The 16,341-nt window shown below is 40.0% G+C and overlaps 1 protein-coding gene across 6 annotated transcripts in view; it reads left to right on the top strand.

Annotated features, from left to right (window-relative positions):
* AATF (apoptosis antagonizing transcription factor) overlaps positions 1–16,341 on the top strand; it is a 105,704-nt gene that overhangs the window by 52,815 nt on the left and 36,548 nt on the right. The gene's annotated exons all lie outside the window — the stretch shown is intronic.

The raw sequence follows: 16,341 nt of genomic DNA, 5'->3' as shown, positions 1-16,341 counted from the left end.
GTTTTTCCAAGATTTTATTTATTTATTTGAGAGAAAGCATGAGAGGGAGGGTAGGGGCAGAGAGAGAGGGAGAAACAGACTCCCCACTAAGCAGGGAGCCTGACATAGGGCTTGCTCCCCAGCCCCAGGACCATGACTGGAGCTGAAAGCAGACCCTTAGCTGACTGAGCCACCCATGTGGTCCTCCAGAGAAGATATTTAAATGATCAGGAAGCATAGGAAAAGGTGCTCAACATGATTAGTCTTTAAGGAAAATACAAATCAAAAGCACAGTGAATGCCACCTTACACTACTAAGATGGCTGTAATAAAAAAGATGATATAACAAGTGTTGGCAAGGATATGGAAAATTTGGAACCCTCACACATTGCTGGTAGGAATATAAATTGGTGCAGTCTCTGTGGAAAAGTTTGGCATCTCCTCAATACATTAAGCTTCAAGTTACCATATGACTTGGCAATTTCACTCTTAAGTGTATATCCAGGAGAAACAGTGTATGCCCACACCAAGACTCATACATGAATATTCACAGTGTTATCGTAATAGCCACAAAAGAAACAGTCCGAATGTCCCTCAACTGATAAGTGGATAAACAAAATGTGGTATATCCATGCGATAGAGTATTATCCAGCTGTGAAAAAGAACGAAGTATTGATAAATGCTACAATTGGAGTAAACCTTGAAAAACGTAATGCTAAGTGAAAGATGCCAGTCACTAAAGACAGCATATTTTATGATTCCGTATATATGAGATATCCAGGATAGGCACATGTATGTAGAGAAAGTGGATTAATGGTTGCCTAAGGTTGGGGGTCCTAGGAGGGAAATGGGAAGTGACAAGGAGTGGGTAATGGGTTTCTTTTGGGAGTGATGAAAATGTTCTAAAATTGACTGTTGTGTTGGTTGCACAACTCTGTGAATATACAAAACCATTGAATCATACAGTTTAAGTTGGTGAATTGTTGGTTTGTGAATTATATATGAGTAAAACTTTTTACAATTTTTATTTATTTATTTTTTATGTTTTTAAAGATTTATTTATTCATGAGAGACACAGAGAAGCAGAGACATAGGCAGAAGGAGAAGCAGGCTCCTCACAGGGAGCCCGATGTGGGACTTGATTCCAGATCCCAGGATCATGCCCTGAGCCGAAGGCAGACATTCAATCGCTGAGCCACCCAGGGTGCCCTAAAACTTTTTTTAAAAAGAAGTGAGTGACCTAGGTCAGGTGCTGCAGATCAAGTGAGATAGAGAATTGACCACTGGTGTCAGCAAGTGGTAGTCATGGTGACCTTGACAAGAACTGCTTTGGTAGAATGATGGAGGGGGTTCAAGAAAGAATGGAAGGAGAAAAATTGGAGATGCTGTGTGTGGACAGCTGTCCAGGGGATTTGCTGTAAAGAGAATAGAGAAATAGAGCAGCTGAAAGGGGAAGTGGAGGTTTGGGAGAGTGTTTTAAGTTATGCGATGTACTTTGTATGCTGATGGAAGTGATTCAGTGAGGAAAATGGATGTTTCAAAAGAGAGGTGAGAATTGCTGGGAAGTATTCAGGTCAGGAGGGGTTGGTCTGACGGACACTTCATCCCATATGTATTAGAGGGAAGGCAGAGTATATTGGGTACATTTGCAAGTAGATATGGTGGAAGCATGTGGAAATTTTCATCTAGGTGCTTTTGTCATGTTTTATTTTACTTTTTGAACCAAGAAGCTGTGAGTGAGAAGATGTGGCAGGGGCTGGAGGTTGGAGAAAAGCAGAGGTATGGGAGAGTCCCCTGACAGAGTGGGAGAATGAGTGAAGGGGAGAGCCCCTGGGGAATTGTCAGGTAGCACTGAAGTTCAGTTCACATGATCTTGTTTTTTTTCCCAGCCAGTTCAGCTGATGGATGCACCTACTGAGACTTAACGTGGTTGGGGGTTTGCTGAGGGACTATAGGTACATAATCCCTTTCCTGTAATTCCGAAGTTGAAGAAGTTCTGAAAACTCAGTTTTTGTTTTGTTTTGGTAACTTTGGCAAGCTTTTGTGGTGGCAGCTGATCTGAAAGGTCACAAAGCTATTATAAATATATAAGGCTTTGTTTATTCCACCTAGTGGGGATGATTCATATATTTTGCTGAAGAAATATTCATGTGTTTGACTTTAGGGTGGTGTCCCAGACTCTGCTGGGTCATTTGTGTTTAATACACTGTCTTATCTCCTAAAATCCTAAAGATTCTGAATTCCAAGACCCATCAGTCCCCAAGGGATCATGAATCTGTTTGACAAAGGGATATCCTATCATGCAGAGGAGTTGGGAGTGTATACTAGGAGTGATTATCCTGATGGACTGTGGACTCACTTCTACCTGAGGAAGGAGGGCAGTGAGCACGTGAGAAGAAGAGGCAGGGTGCTGAAAAGCTGTCAGGATCAATGGGTTATTGATCCTGATAGTGCTGAAGAATTGTTGGAGCCTACATGCTAGAAGGAGAATGCTGGAAAGACAGGGAGAGGTTTGTTTCAGCTGGGCTTTTCATCCCTAAAGGACATCATGACAGAGCACAAGTTAGTACTACCCTTCTGGTTTCTTCTTGTAAACGTTTTTAGTAAAATTTTCTCTAGTTCTGAGTGACTTCCTCCTTATTCTTCCAATACAAAAGGTACATTGTTTGATGCCATTAAAGGAAACATTGCCCAGGAATGCCTAGAATAGGCAGTGACTGAGCTGAGGTCTCAAAGGATATATATATGACCCTTCTTCCCACCTTTATTAAAGATAGAAGAAAAAAAAGAGCTACACCAGGACATCTGTCTGGTTACCAAAGGGCAGAATACTGGAAATGGGAACTGTTGGCAATTCTGAACAATAAAATTCTCTGTACATTGTTACTTTTGGTAGGGATTAGGAAGAATGGCTAAATGCAGTCATTTGATTCTTAGAAAATTGTTGTTGTTTTTTTTTTTAAGATTTTATTTATTTATTTATGAGAGACACAGAGAGAGGCAGAGACATAGGCAGAGGGAGAAGCAGGCTCCATGCAGGGAGCCCGATGTGGGACTCGATCCCAGGACTCCGGAATCACACCCTGAACCAAAGGCAGACACTCAACCTCTGAGCTACCCAGGTGTCCCAGAAAATTGTTTTTATATGTAAGAAAAAGAAAGGAAAAGCAAATTGGCAAAAAAAAAAAGAAATTCTTTAGCATTTGAATTGGTTAATTCTTACCTTTCTGCATACATCAGGGCCCAATATTGATAGTGATTTACTTACACTCCCAGTTAATAATTAGACATTGAGAGACATTATATATCACGCCTAATGGAATATATGGGATCTGATGAGAAAGTTTTCTATTTTGACTAATAAATTTTAACCCAAATGGCCAAGCCTTAGTGAAATATTATGGCCTTTGAAATATTTTAGAACTTGTGCTGAGAAAACAGTGTTACTTTATTCAGTGAACGAATTTATCATCCCTTCCAAATCATAGGCCTTACTTGGCTCTAGCTCTGGAGTAGAGGCATGATGCAGCACTGAATCAGAAAGTGGAAAAACTAATCAAATCCTTAAAGACCAACGGCAGCGAGGCAGAGTCAGGCTGACTTTCAATGGTAGCCTCTAGCTCTACACTTTCTTATTTTTGGTAACCACAGGTGGGTTATTTCTAACATAAGCATTAAGATGCTTCTTGGATTTTATTCACACATCCTGATTTCTCTCCATTCTTCTCTGTACTACTCTTCCTATAAATATTGTACTTGCCGTTGAGAAGCCAGAGGCTGTTCATCCCTGACCACAAGGTCTGGAAGAATGCTTGCTATGGGGACTCCTGGGTGGCTCAGTAATTGAGCGTCTGTCTGCCTTTGGCTCAGGGTGTGATCCCTGGGTCCTGGGATTGAGTCCCGCATAGGGCTTCCCTGCATGTCTCTGCCTCTCTCTGTGTGTCTCTCATGAATAAATAAATAAAATCTTAAAAAAAAAAAAAAGAATGCTTTCTATGTAAGTCTGTTTTTTATTTTGTTTTATTTTATTTTATTTTATTTTATTTTATTTTATTTTATTTTAAGATTTTATTTATTCATGAGAGAGAGAGAGAGAGAGGCAGAGACACAGGCAGAGGGAGAAGCAGGCTCCATGCAAGGAGCCTGATGTGGGACTCGATCCTGGGTCTCCAGGATCACACCCTGGGCTGAAGGCGGCGTTAAACTGCTGAGCCACCCGGCTGCCCTAACTCTGTCATTTTAGAAATCACATTGAATAATCACTATGTGCAAGGCAGTGTGCAGAGTTCTGTGGGAGGTGAGCATTTGAGTCAGACTATACCCTTGCCTTCAGGAAGCATACAGCCAGGCAGAGGAGAGAACAGAAATATAAACAACCAGCATGCTTGGTGAGAGGTGAAATAATTCAGAAGAGAGAGAAATTAATACCAGTTTGGGAGAGTTTGAGAAGGCTACAGGGAGCAGGAGATGACATTTGATCTGGGCCTTCAAAGGATAGAACATTAATGGTAGGGAAGGGAGAAGAAATGTGTGGGAAATATCAGAAAGGGAGACAGAACATAAAGACTCCTGAACTAGGGGAAATGAACTAGGGGTGGTGGAAGGGGAGGAGGGCGGGGGGTAGGGGCGAATGGGTGACGGGCACTGAGGGGGGCACTTGACAGGATGAGCACTGGGTGTTATTCTGTATGTTGGCAAATTGAACACCAATAAAAATAAATTTATTATTAAAAAAAAAAGAACATTAATGGTAGAACATTAATAGAGTGAGACTGGGTGGGAGTGGAGTTGGGGGTATGAGGTGGTAGGGATAGTGTGATCAGAGGATAGTGACCAGAGTTGCAGTTATAGAAATGGAATAGTAGTTAGTTGTTCAAATGGAATGAATGATAAAGGTGAGGGTCGCTTTTGCTCTAATTTATCATGGTCCAGTTTAGAAAAGCCCTATAACTTTGCAGGTATTGACTTACTGTTTCTGTTAATCTTCTCTGCCTTTACATTTTCTTCATTCTGTTTTTCTTTGATTTTGTATCTAATCTGACAAAAATCAGTAGAAAGGAAAACTGAATTATTGTACTTGTTCATTGTTAGCATCTATAGTGGTGGTGATTTAGCTATAGAAGGTTTGGGTTTTTTTGCCCCAAATGGGGTTTGGGGATTATTATTGTTATGTGATATTGACAATATCTCTATTTATTGAATACTTAAATTTTGTTTTTATCACCTGAAATACCAAATCATCTTTATGAGATAAAATTATTACTTCTTTATGATTGAAGAAACTGAATCCCTGGAGAGGTCAAAAGAGCTTTTTTCCAGATTACACAACTAGTAAGGGGCATAGCTGGGATTCAGAACCCAGATCTGTCAGACTCCAAAGCCATGGTGTTATACTGACTCAGGGCAGATATTTACAGTTGTATTGAATTATGCAGCACACACATTCACATAACGAAAGCTCATATGTAGAATCGTTAGATCTTAGAAAATGGAAGATGGAAACCTGAGATTTGGAATTTGAAAAATGTATTTATAAATAAAAGCTTTTTAAATAAAAAACACTATATTAAAATTAGTTCAGATTTTTATTATAAAGATGTTAAGACACCTTTCTTGAAGTAAAAGGACCATCTCAAAGAGACTACAGAAAGAGGGTATGGATATATTAGAGGAAGCATAAAAGATCAGTTCCCTCTTCTTTTCCTGAGAAGAACCAAATATTTCCCTTGAAAAATTAAATCCAAGAAGGAGGATAGATCTACATCATTTTAACATTAAAAGAAAGAGAAGTGACTTAAGATCTTTTAATTCATTTAGATGAATTTTTGTTTTTGTTTGATTGATTGATTTTAGGAGAGGGGAGCACGAGTCAAGGGAAGGGAGAGAGGGTTGGGGTTGGGGGGCGGAAAGAATCTCAAGCACACTCCCTGCTGAGCATGGCACCTGACTCAGGACTCAATCCCATGACCTTGAGATCATGACTGGAGCCAAAATCAAGAATCAGACATTCAACCAATGGAGCCACCCAGGCACCCCTGTTTCTGTTTTTTTAATTCAAGTAGTATTGGGATGGTTTTAAAAAAGGGCAATTCTTTTTTTATTATTGTTTTTTAAGGATTTTATTTATTTGAGAGAATGAGAAAGAGAGAGCATGCACACAAGCTGGGTGGAGGGGCAGAGGGAGAGGGAGAAGCAGGCTCTCTGGTGAGCAGGTCAAGACCCCAGGATCATGACCTGAGCCGAAGGCAGATGTTTAACCAACTGAGCTACCCAGGCCCTCAAAAAGGATAATTCTTGAAATGATGCAAGGACATGGTTCAATTCATACTTGCAGTGTTGAGGTGCATTGCACAAAGAAAACTAGTTCTGTAGGCTCTGTAGGAAATAAACTTTCATGGACATATATCTTTAAGGATCTTGGTTTTATTTTCCTAATTCATGCATATTGATTGTATTATTAATGAATCAATGAAGAAGTCAAGAATAATATATTAAATGAAAGAAGAAAAAAAAGGGTACTTCTCACCCACTTCTCTGGGCCCTATGTAAGACATATAAGAAGGAGAGTATTGTTTGGGGAGATTTGCTGATAATGGTAATGACATCGGTTGCTTACATAGATAGTGGTCCTCTGGATTAGAGGAGGAGATAGGCATTAATCAAGTAATCTACTACCAACAGGTAAATTAAGTACAACAAAAACCATTTTGTGTGTGTGTGTGTGTGTAGGATACATTAAGAAAAGTTTCCCTAAGGAGGAGATGATTAAACAGATTAACTGAGTAGAGAAGGAGGTGGAACACAAGCAGGTAGATGGCTCAGGAAGCATGCCCCCAGCAGTGCCTATGCACGAAGGGCTCTGTGGTGGGAGTGGACCTGGGAGCATTTCAAGTACGAAAGAAGACTGTTGAGACCAGAGCATGGAGATGGAAGGTTAGGCTCAAGAGGATAGATAAGGGACCAGACTGTGTTGAGCCTTGAAGATGCAGTAAGGATTTTATTCTCTGGCATATCTGCATTTTAAAAATATTACTCTGATTGGGGCACCTCAGTCAGTTAAGCACCTGACTCTCGGTTTTGACTCAGGTTATGATCTCAGGATCATGAAATTGAGCTCCGTGCTGGGCGTAGAGCCTGCTTAAGATTTTCTCTCTCCCTCTGCCCCTTCCCTCGACTTGCATGTGCATATACTGTCTCTCTTAAAAAAAAAAAAAAAATTTTTTTTTTACTCTGACTATAATTAGAGCAAAATGGAGGAGGGGGAAGAGTAAATAGAGGGACATCATTATACTAACTCAGGCGAATCCATGTCTCTTTTATTTTTCATTCTTTCCCAGTGTACTCAAGCGTACTTTTATGGAATGAATGAAGATGATAATAGCCTATAGTAGAATATAGGCAGTGGAGGTAGATAGAAATGGTTAGTTTCATGAATGAGTGGATCACATACACAGGACTTGGAGACAGATTAGATACTGAATATAAAGGAAAAGAAATTTCAGGGGTAACTCTTAGGTCATTGAGAATAGAATGAAACTCTTAGAGAAAGCATATGGAGTGAGAAGAAAAGGCAACTTGGAACTGAGCTTGAGGAGTGTTAGCATGTAATGTTCAGGCAGAGGAGGTGACTTAATATGGAATTAAACCAAGGAGATATCTTGAAGATGCCAAGAAATAGTGTTTTGGGAAGGTGAGAATGTCTAGTGTCACTTGCTGCTTCAAGAAATCTAATAGGAGGGACGCCTGGGTGGCTTAGCAGTTGAGCATCTGCCTTTGGCTCAGGACGTGATCCTGGTCTAGAGATTGAGTCCCACATCGGGCTTCCCACAGGGGGCCTGCTTCTCCTCTGCCTCTTTCTGTCTTTCATGAATAAATAAATAAAATCTTTAAAAAACAAAAACCAGTAGGATGAGTCATGACACGTGTCCATTAGACATGGAGATCCTGAGATCTCAGCAAAAGTTGTTTCAGTAGAAAAACGGAGACAGAAATTTTAGGTGTTATATCGAGTTGGTTGAGGAATGGGCAATGTAGAAAGAAAACAGAAAAAGTTACCTATGGGGAGTGGGTTACTTTATGGCAATTTTATGCTATAGACATTTGAAATTCCCAGCTATTTGAAATTATAGTGTATGTAGATTTTTAAATATACTTTATAGTATATAAAAATTGAAAGTGGGACACCTGGGTGGCTCAGTGATTGAGCATCTGCCTTTGGCTCAGGTCATGATCCCGGGGTGGGATTGGGATCGAGTCCTGAATTTGGCTCCTTGTGGAAAGCCTGTTTCTCCCTCTGCCTATGTCTCTGCTCCTCTCTCTGTATGTCTCTCATGAATAAATAAATTAAATCTTTAAAAAAAGAATTTAAAAAATAAAAAATTGAAAGTGGTTCATTTAGGGGTTAATTTGGAAGACTGGAGAGCTAAGAACAAAAAAAAATGTGGTAAAGCAGGAGGCAGAGCAGAAACAGATATATTTCACTAAGATTTCTTGCGGGAGCTAGAGAGGAAGCTGAAGGAAGAATAAACCAAGACTTGTGAGTCTGTTTTTCATATCTCCATGAGAGAGGGACTGAAACACATGTAGGAGAAGTTGACTGCACTTGTTTCCCAAGTGCAGTCTATGGTTTTTTTGGGGGGGGGGAGGGGAGGTGAAAAATCCTGACTCAGTTAGTCTAAGTTGAATAGAGGGTTGCCCCAAGCTTTTTCCCATCTCAAACATCTGTGGCTATGAACCATGGAAGCCTGAGGGGTTAGGAATTGATAACTATAGGTCACAAATTCAGGAAACCAGGAAATATGTGGCCATAAAACCAAATGCTTTAAAAATTACTTGACTTTTTGGCAAGAGTACCAGAAACAGTTCAATGGGAGAAAGAATGGTCTTTCAGCAAATGGTGCAAGTGGATATCCACATGCAAGAGAATGAAGTTGGACTCTTACTTCACGCCATACATAAAAGTTAACTCAAAATAGATCGTAGATCTACATACAAGAGCTAAAATTATAAAACTTTTTTTTTTTAAGATTTTATTTATTTATTCATGAGAGACACACACAGAGAGAGGCAGAGACACAGGCAAAGGGAGGAGAAGCAGGCTCCATGGAGGAGCCCCATGCGGGAATCGATCCCGGAACTCGGATCACATCCTGAGCCGAAGGCAGACACTCAACTGATGAGCTACCCAGGCGTCCCAAAATGATAAAACTCTTAAAAGAAAATATAGAATTAAATATTCATGACCTTGAATCATGAATAGTTTCTTAGATACAACCCCAAAAGCACAAATGACCCAGGGAAAATTGGACTACACCAAAATTAAAAACTTTTCTACTGCAAATGATACTCAAGAAGGTGAAAAGACAACCCACAGAATGGGAGTTGATAAAGGACTGGTGTCTAGAATATATGAAGAACTCTTACAGCTCAGTAATAAAAAGACTGTCTAATTAAAGGATGACCAAGGCATCTGAATAGACATTTCTCCAAAGAAGACATACAAATGATCAGTAAGCACAAGATAATGCTCAACCTCATTAGCCATCAGGGAAATACAAATCAAAACCACAATAAAGTAATACTTTACACCCACTAGGATGGCTATAATCAAACAGTCAGATAATAACAAGTGCTGACAAGGATGTAGAAAAATTGGACCTGACACTGCTGGTGGGAATTTAAAGTGGTGCAACTACTTTGGAAAACAACTGGCAGTTCCTCAAAATGCTAAACAGAGTTACTATGTGACCTAGCAGTTCTACTTGTAAGTATATACCCAAGAGAAATGGAAGACATATCCACACAAAAACTTGTCATGAATATCCATAGCAGCATTATTTATAATAACAGTGAGGTGGAAACAACTCAAATATCCCTCAACTAATGAATAGATAAAATATGGTATATCTATGCAATGGAATATCCTTCAGTCATAACAAAGAAGAAAGTATTGATACTTGGTATATATAACATAGATAAACCTTGGAACACATGTTAAGTGAAATAAGCTAGTTATAAAAGACTATAAATTATATGATTGCATTTATATAAAATGTCCAGAATGGACATATCATAAAGAGAGAAAGATGAGTGATTACCTAGGGCTATGGGAGTACATGGATGGGGCTTACCGGGGATGATAGCTAATAGGTTTGGGGTTTCTTTTAGGTGGGATGAAAATGTTCTAAGATTAAATGTGGTGGTGATTGCACAACTCTGAATTTACCAAAATACACTGAATTACATACATTTTGCATGGGTTAATTATATAGTAAGTGAATCATATCTCAATAGTAAGTTGTTAATAATTGGCATTGTTAGCAAATGAAAAATAAATGTTATTGGTATTATTTCTAGTGTGTTGCCATGTTTTATTATATTTTTAAGATTTTATTTATTTATTCATGAGAGACACAGAGAGAGGCATAGACAAAGGCAGAGGGAGAAGCAGGCTCTCTGCGAGGAGCCTGATGTGGGACTTGATCCCGGATCCTGGGATCACACCCTGAGCCAAAGGCAGACACTCAACCACTTAGCCATCCAGGCATCCTGTTGCCATGTTTTATTTTAGGGTGCAGAAAGATACTCATAAGGACTTTAATCAATATATCCTTGATCCTCCTATCTTTTCCCCTGTGGGAATTCTAAAATTTCTCAGTGTGAGTTTGTAGATTGGAAAGATTTTACAGAACACCTACCGTGGGCCTCCCTTATCCACACGGGATATGATCCAAGACTCCCAGTGGATTCCTGAAACAATGGATAGTACCAAGCCCTAAATATACTGTTTTTTTCCTGCACATACATACCTATGATAAAGTTCAACTTATAAATTAGGCACAAAAGAGAATAACGATAGCTAATAATGAAATAGAACAATTATAATGATATACTGTGATAAAAATGTGAATGTTGTCTCTATATTACTATACTGTACTCACCCTTCTTGTGATGGTGTGAAATGATAGACGTCTACGTGATGAGACAAAGTGAGGGGAATGGCACAGGCACATGACATATCGTCAGGCTCCTGTGGACCTTCTGATGGTCCGTAGGAGAGTCATCTGCTTCCACATCGCAGCTGGCGGTGGGTGACTAAAATCAAGGAAGAGGCAGGGGACTACTGTATACTCTTTCCTCTGGACATTGCCAAGTAAATCCTGACCAATTCTCTTTGGGTCATGCATTATCTAAGAAACGGTAAAATATTATGGTGCTGAGAAGTTTTGGAGGGGAAAAAACTTCCAAGGCTTTCTTTAGGTTTTCTTATTACTTGCATGTTTTAAATAGTATGTTTATACTACTGTCGACTTACCAATTTCAGTTATGTATCAAATCATCTCTTGACTTCTCTTAACGGCAGTGAGGTCCTAGCCCTTCTGCACTTTCTGCCTCCACAACCCCATTCTCCATTCTCCTGGTGTACTTATTGTCAGTTTTGTGAAAAGTCAGTGTTTACAATATTATGACTAAGTAAATGTTCACATATATGATGATAATATTTCCTTACACACTTGTTTTTTCCTAAAGCTAATAATGCCTGTATTTAAAGGATATGTGTAGTGTTCTGTGTATCTCTGCCTATTTTTTCTCTCCACACACCGAATGCCTTAAGTACATAAACTGTCATTTCCCTCCTCCCCCTCCTCCCCCTGCCGTTTTTCCCTGGAGACCTTATTTCTAGGGCTCTCTGGAACGATTGCTCTCTGGGCCTCTGCCATCAGGAGTCTCAGGACTTGCCTTTGCTGCTTTCCTGAGTTAGACCTGCTTTCTGACACCTCAGGCCTATCTCCTTCTTGCTGTATGTGCACATCTCACTGAGACACATTGTCTTATGAAGGAGCATGGACAAAGTAAATTGTTGAGTCTTTACACGTGTGAAGGTGTCTCCATGTAACAACTCTCATACTGGATTAATACTTTAGATATGGAAGTTGAGGTTGAAAGTCCGTTTCCTCAGAATTTTGAAGGCATGGCCCTGCGGTCCTCCACTACTTGCTGTTGCTATTGAAATATCTGGTCCCACTTAGTTATCATTCCTGAATATGTAGGGTGACTATATAATTTCTTGCCAAAACTGGGACATTTGAGGTGCTAGCCTGAAAGAATACTAGGACAACAGGCGTAAACCAGGACTCTCTGGGGTAAACTGGGACATACGGTCACCCTCTTTATACATGACCTATTTTTTTCTGTAAGCATTTAGGATCTCCTCTGTACTTTCGGTGTTCCACATTTCATGCTGATGTGTCTTGGGAAAGATCCTTTTTCATTCATTGTACTAGATTTTTGCTGGCTCATTCCTGTCCTTCGATTTGGAAAATTTTCATTACTGTTTCTCTAATTATGTTCTCCTAGCCTTTGTTAGTTGGGTGTTTGACATTCTGGACAATTCTGACATTGTCCTCTAGCTTTTTTTTTCCTCTTACAAATAAGCAAGGGGATGTTATCTTTTTGCTTTTTTGTTTTATAGCTGAAAGATTTTTGTGCATTTATTTTCCAGTTCTTGTATTGAATTTTAATTTTTCTGTTTTGTGTCTAATTTCTTGTTTTACTCTTTTCTCACAGCATCATGTTCTATGGGAGTATATCTTCACTTTTCTAAGAGTGTCCATTCTTCTTTCTTTCTTTTCTTAGGTTTCTTTGTTTTCCTCATTGCTTTCCGGTGTCCCCTTTTTTCCTATCTGCTTTGATCTATGTCTGAGCCTTCCTGGTGATCCTTAAGTCTCTTCATATTTTGTAGTTAAGACATAAGAGTATCTCTGAAACCTGAACGGAAAGCTCTGCTTTAACTATAATCATGCAGTGAACTAACCTCCTGTTTGGAATACTCTTCAAATGGAATACTCTTCAAACACTCTCCAGAACTTGGAGATATTTTCTGGGTAGTACAGTTTCTCCAAGAGAGGCTCCTCTGCTCTCCTGCCTCGGAGATTTTGTTTCTGGGTGCTGGCGTTCTGTGTGTAGGGTGAGGGAAGGAGGCGGAGGTTCCCAGAGATGGGCATAGTACCTTTCCCTTCTGCCTCCTCCCGGCCTGCTGTGCCTCATAGCTCTCTGTAGCTCTTTAGGGCCCAGTTTTCCCACAGAACAGTCTCCTTAGTGAGAGGTGGTGGTAGAGGAGATAGTCACTTGTGGGATATTGGAGAAGGTCCAGTGGCGCTGTCCCCTCCCACCTCTCCCTCTTCTGCAGTAGCTGCAATTGCCAGAGCTCCTCCTCACAGGGATTCTGTGGGCCTAATTAGTTCCACCCTCACCTTTATTCCCTCTGGGCACTTGGATGATAACTGCCTTTTATTCTTCCATTTCCTGTCTTTGAAAAATTTATGAAAATCTGCTCTCATTAACTCCCCTTCTCTTCCTTCTCATGAGTTAATACATTTGTTTTATTCCTCTCCTGTCTTTTGGAGGGGTTGAGAAGGGAGAAGAGATTAACTAATGTGTTCAGTCTGCCATTTTTAACTGATTCTGGCATGCATTTTTCTAGACAAAGTATTATAAATGCTGATTAGATGCTGCACAGTACCATCAGGGCTGTTCCTCATGTATGTTGTTATGTGTTAAATGGGTTTCTGTGGGCTGACCTGGAAACCTAATATCTATGATTTTCCCCTAGAACTAGAGAAAAACAGTCAAGCTTTTGTGAGCTGACCCTGGAATTAAAACAGACTAGAACAAAAATATTTCACATATGTCTCCTTTTTCCAAGTCACAAAGAAAATGACCAATACGGTGGTATTATTGTCGAAAAATAAAAAGCTTAAATAACTGTAATAAAAACCTATGTTTTAGTGGAAAAGTTTATTCATAAAGTTAAGCTATAAAAATTGAATTGAGCAGCAAAATTAATTCTTCAGCAATATCCCTAAAGCTTAATTTTTCAGTAACTTTTTTGAAAGCAGTTTTCCTAATTAAATTAAAGCCCAGTGATTGGGTTAACTGTGGGAGAGAGAAGTAGCCATGGGAATAGTTTGTTTATTTGTATTTTCTTGCTACTTTCTCATTCCTGCCTTGCACACAACAGGATCTTCAGAAACACTGGACTGAAAAAAGTAGACTTGGCCAGATTGACCAGTAAAACCATCTTCCTTGTCACAGGTGACGAAGAGTAGCTGTGCAGGGCCCTTGAGTAGTGAATTTGCAGCTCAGAATATGGGACGTAGAGTGCTTGAAAGTAAATGATGCACCAACTTGGTGAATTGTGGGGGCGACTGCAAATGTACCAGACCCACTGTAGTTGTGCGGCTCCAATCTCCAGCCTTCAGGAAGGGCATATGGGACTTTCTTGCAGAGGATCACCCTGTTGTGCTGGGGCAGCCTTCTGTGAGCACTTGCTCTCACTGGCCACGACAGCCCCAGTCTCAGAATCAGAGATGATTAGGGAAACTAGGAACCCTTGTTACAGTCTCTTCTGTGCCTTGAACCGAGGTAAGGGCAATGAGATGCAGCCACTCCATTATTTCCCGGCCCTTTTAGTATTTTCTTTCTCTTCATTTTCTTTTTTTCTTTCTTCTGTTCTTCTTATCAACCTCTCCCCCTTCTACCCCTGTCCCCCAGCCATGCTTCTGACAGAATATTGACTAGAAACCAGAAGCCCATTTTTGCTCAGCCTTCAGGGCAGCTGTTTACAGAGTAGCAGCGCTACACAGGTTTACTGTGTCGTATGTCTGTGTAACACTGGATTTGGATCTTGTATTTAGCTGCCAGAAGTGACTGTGATGAAGTAGGAGAGATAAACTGATAGATTGGCTGCCAGAAAGATGTTGGGAATCAATCAGATAAACAGGGTAGAGAAATAGCTTGCTGTTTTCTAGTGATAATAAACCAGTGGCCTCTGGTCCCCGCATTTTTAAACGTAATTGCTGTAGTAATAATGTCCAAAATAAGCAAATGAAAAAACATCACAGGAGGGTTTTTAATTGCGATTGAGATATCCTTTTTCCCTTTTGCAATAAAGATTCATCTTATATGGAAATGAACATTTCTATAAATTTGTTTTACTTCTTCCAGTGCCTACTTACATAAACAAATGAAAATTAGAGAGTGGACTACTTTCGTAGGAATTTATTCCTCCTTCTCTATCCTCCCCCAGACTTCAGCTGTTTGACTTGGTGAAATATCTGTATTGCTACCATGCCTCACCTACAAAATCATTACCTTTTTTGGTGAGGAAACAAGTTTCAAAGTCAAACCCATATTGACAGATGATTAGCAGGATTATTTTAGTGTCTTCCCTTAGATTTCTCTTAGAAGACTTTTGGGACTTTAATCTCTGTTACGATTGCCCTGCACATAGCACTTGCATAGGGGAGATGATATCTAGTATTATTATTGTAATTTAAAACTCTCCTCCTTTAATGCTTAACGTTTCTTTATTTTTAAGCAGGCTCCATGTCCAACTTGGGACACAAACTCATGACCTGGAGATCAAGAATCACAAGCTCTAGCGACTGCGCCAGTCAGGCACCCCTAATGTTTAATTTTTAAACATTACTCCTTTTCACCTAATGACTTTAAGATCCAATGCATATTCTTTAGTCTGTGTGAAAGGTATAGATTTACACTCTAGTTGTGTGCAATGGGCTGCTCAGAAGTAAGAGGAGAGTAGGAGAGTAATTTTAGAGTTCTCATGGAGTTCGTTGTATGGGATAAACAGTTCTCTCTGTTGTATTTTCAGTCACACATACAACTTCCATTGGGTTCTCTTTTTTTTTTTTTTTTTTTTTTAAGATTTTATTTATGGGATGCCTGGGTGGCTCAGTAGTTTAGCACCTGCCTTCAGCTCAGGGCATGATCCTGGAGTCCCAGGATTGAGTCCCACATCGAGCTCCCTGCATGGAGCCTGCTTCTCCTTCTACCTATGTCTTTGCACCTCTCTCTCTCTCTCTCTCTCTCTCCCTCTCCCTCTCCCTCTCTCTCTTTCTGTCTCTCATGAATAAATAAATAAAATATTTAAAAAAATAAATAAAGATTTTATTTATTCATGAGAGATACAGAGAGAGAGAGAGAGAGGCAAAGACATAGGCAGAGGGAGAAGCAGGCTCCCCGCGGAGACCCCCATGTGGGACTCGATCCCAGGATCATGCCCTGAGCTGAAGGCAGACTCTCAACTGCTGAGCCACCCAGGTGCCCCTTAGGTTACCTTTTGGAATTGTTGTGGCTGTGAATGTATTGGTGTCATACGTGGTTAAATCTCTTCATAGTAAGCATGGTGGAGTACCAGCCATGGAAAGCAAGAGAATGAAGTTCACACTTTTAATTATATGTAATAAAGGCTTTTGCCTGAGGAAGACCTTCCTGAATATTAGAGGTTACAGGTCAGAAGTTAACCATGTACCATTATCCTGTTGGTGAGAAGCTGATGCAT

The sequence above is a fragment of the Canis aureus genome, chromosome 16, assembly GCF_053574225.1.
Source record: "Canis aureus isolate CA01 chromosome 16, VMU_Caureus_v.1.0, whole genome shotgun sequence".
Classification (NCBI taxonomy): Eukaryota; Metazoa; Chordata; class Mammalia; order Carnivora; family Canidae; genus Canis; species Canis aureus.
This window is presented reverse-complemented; position numbering and strand designations above follow the sequence as displayed.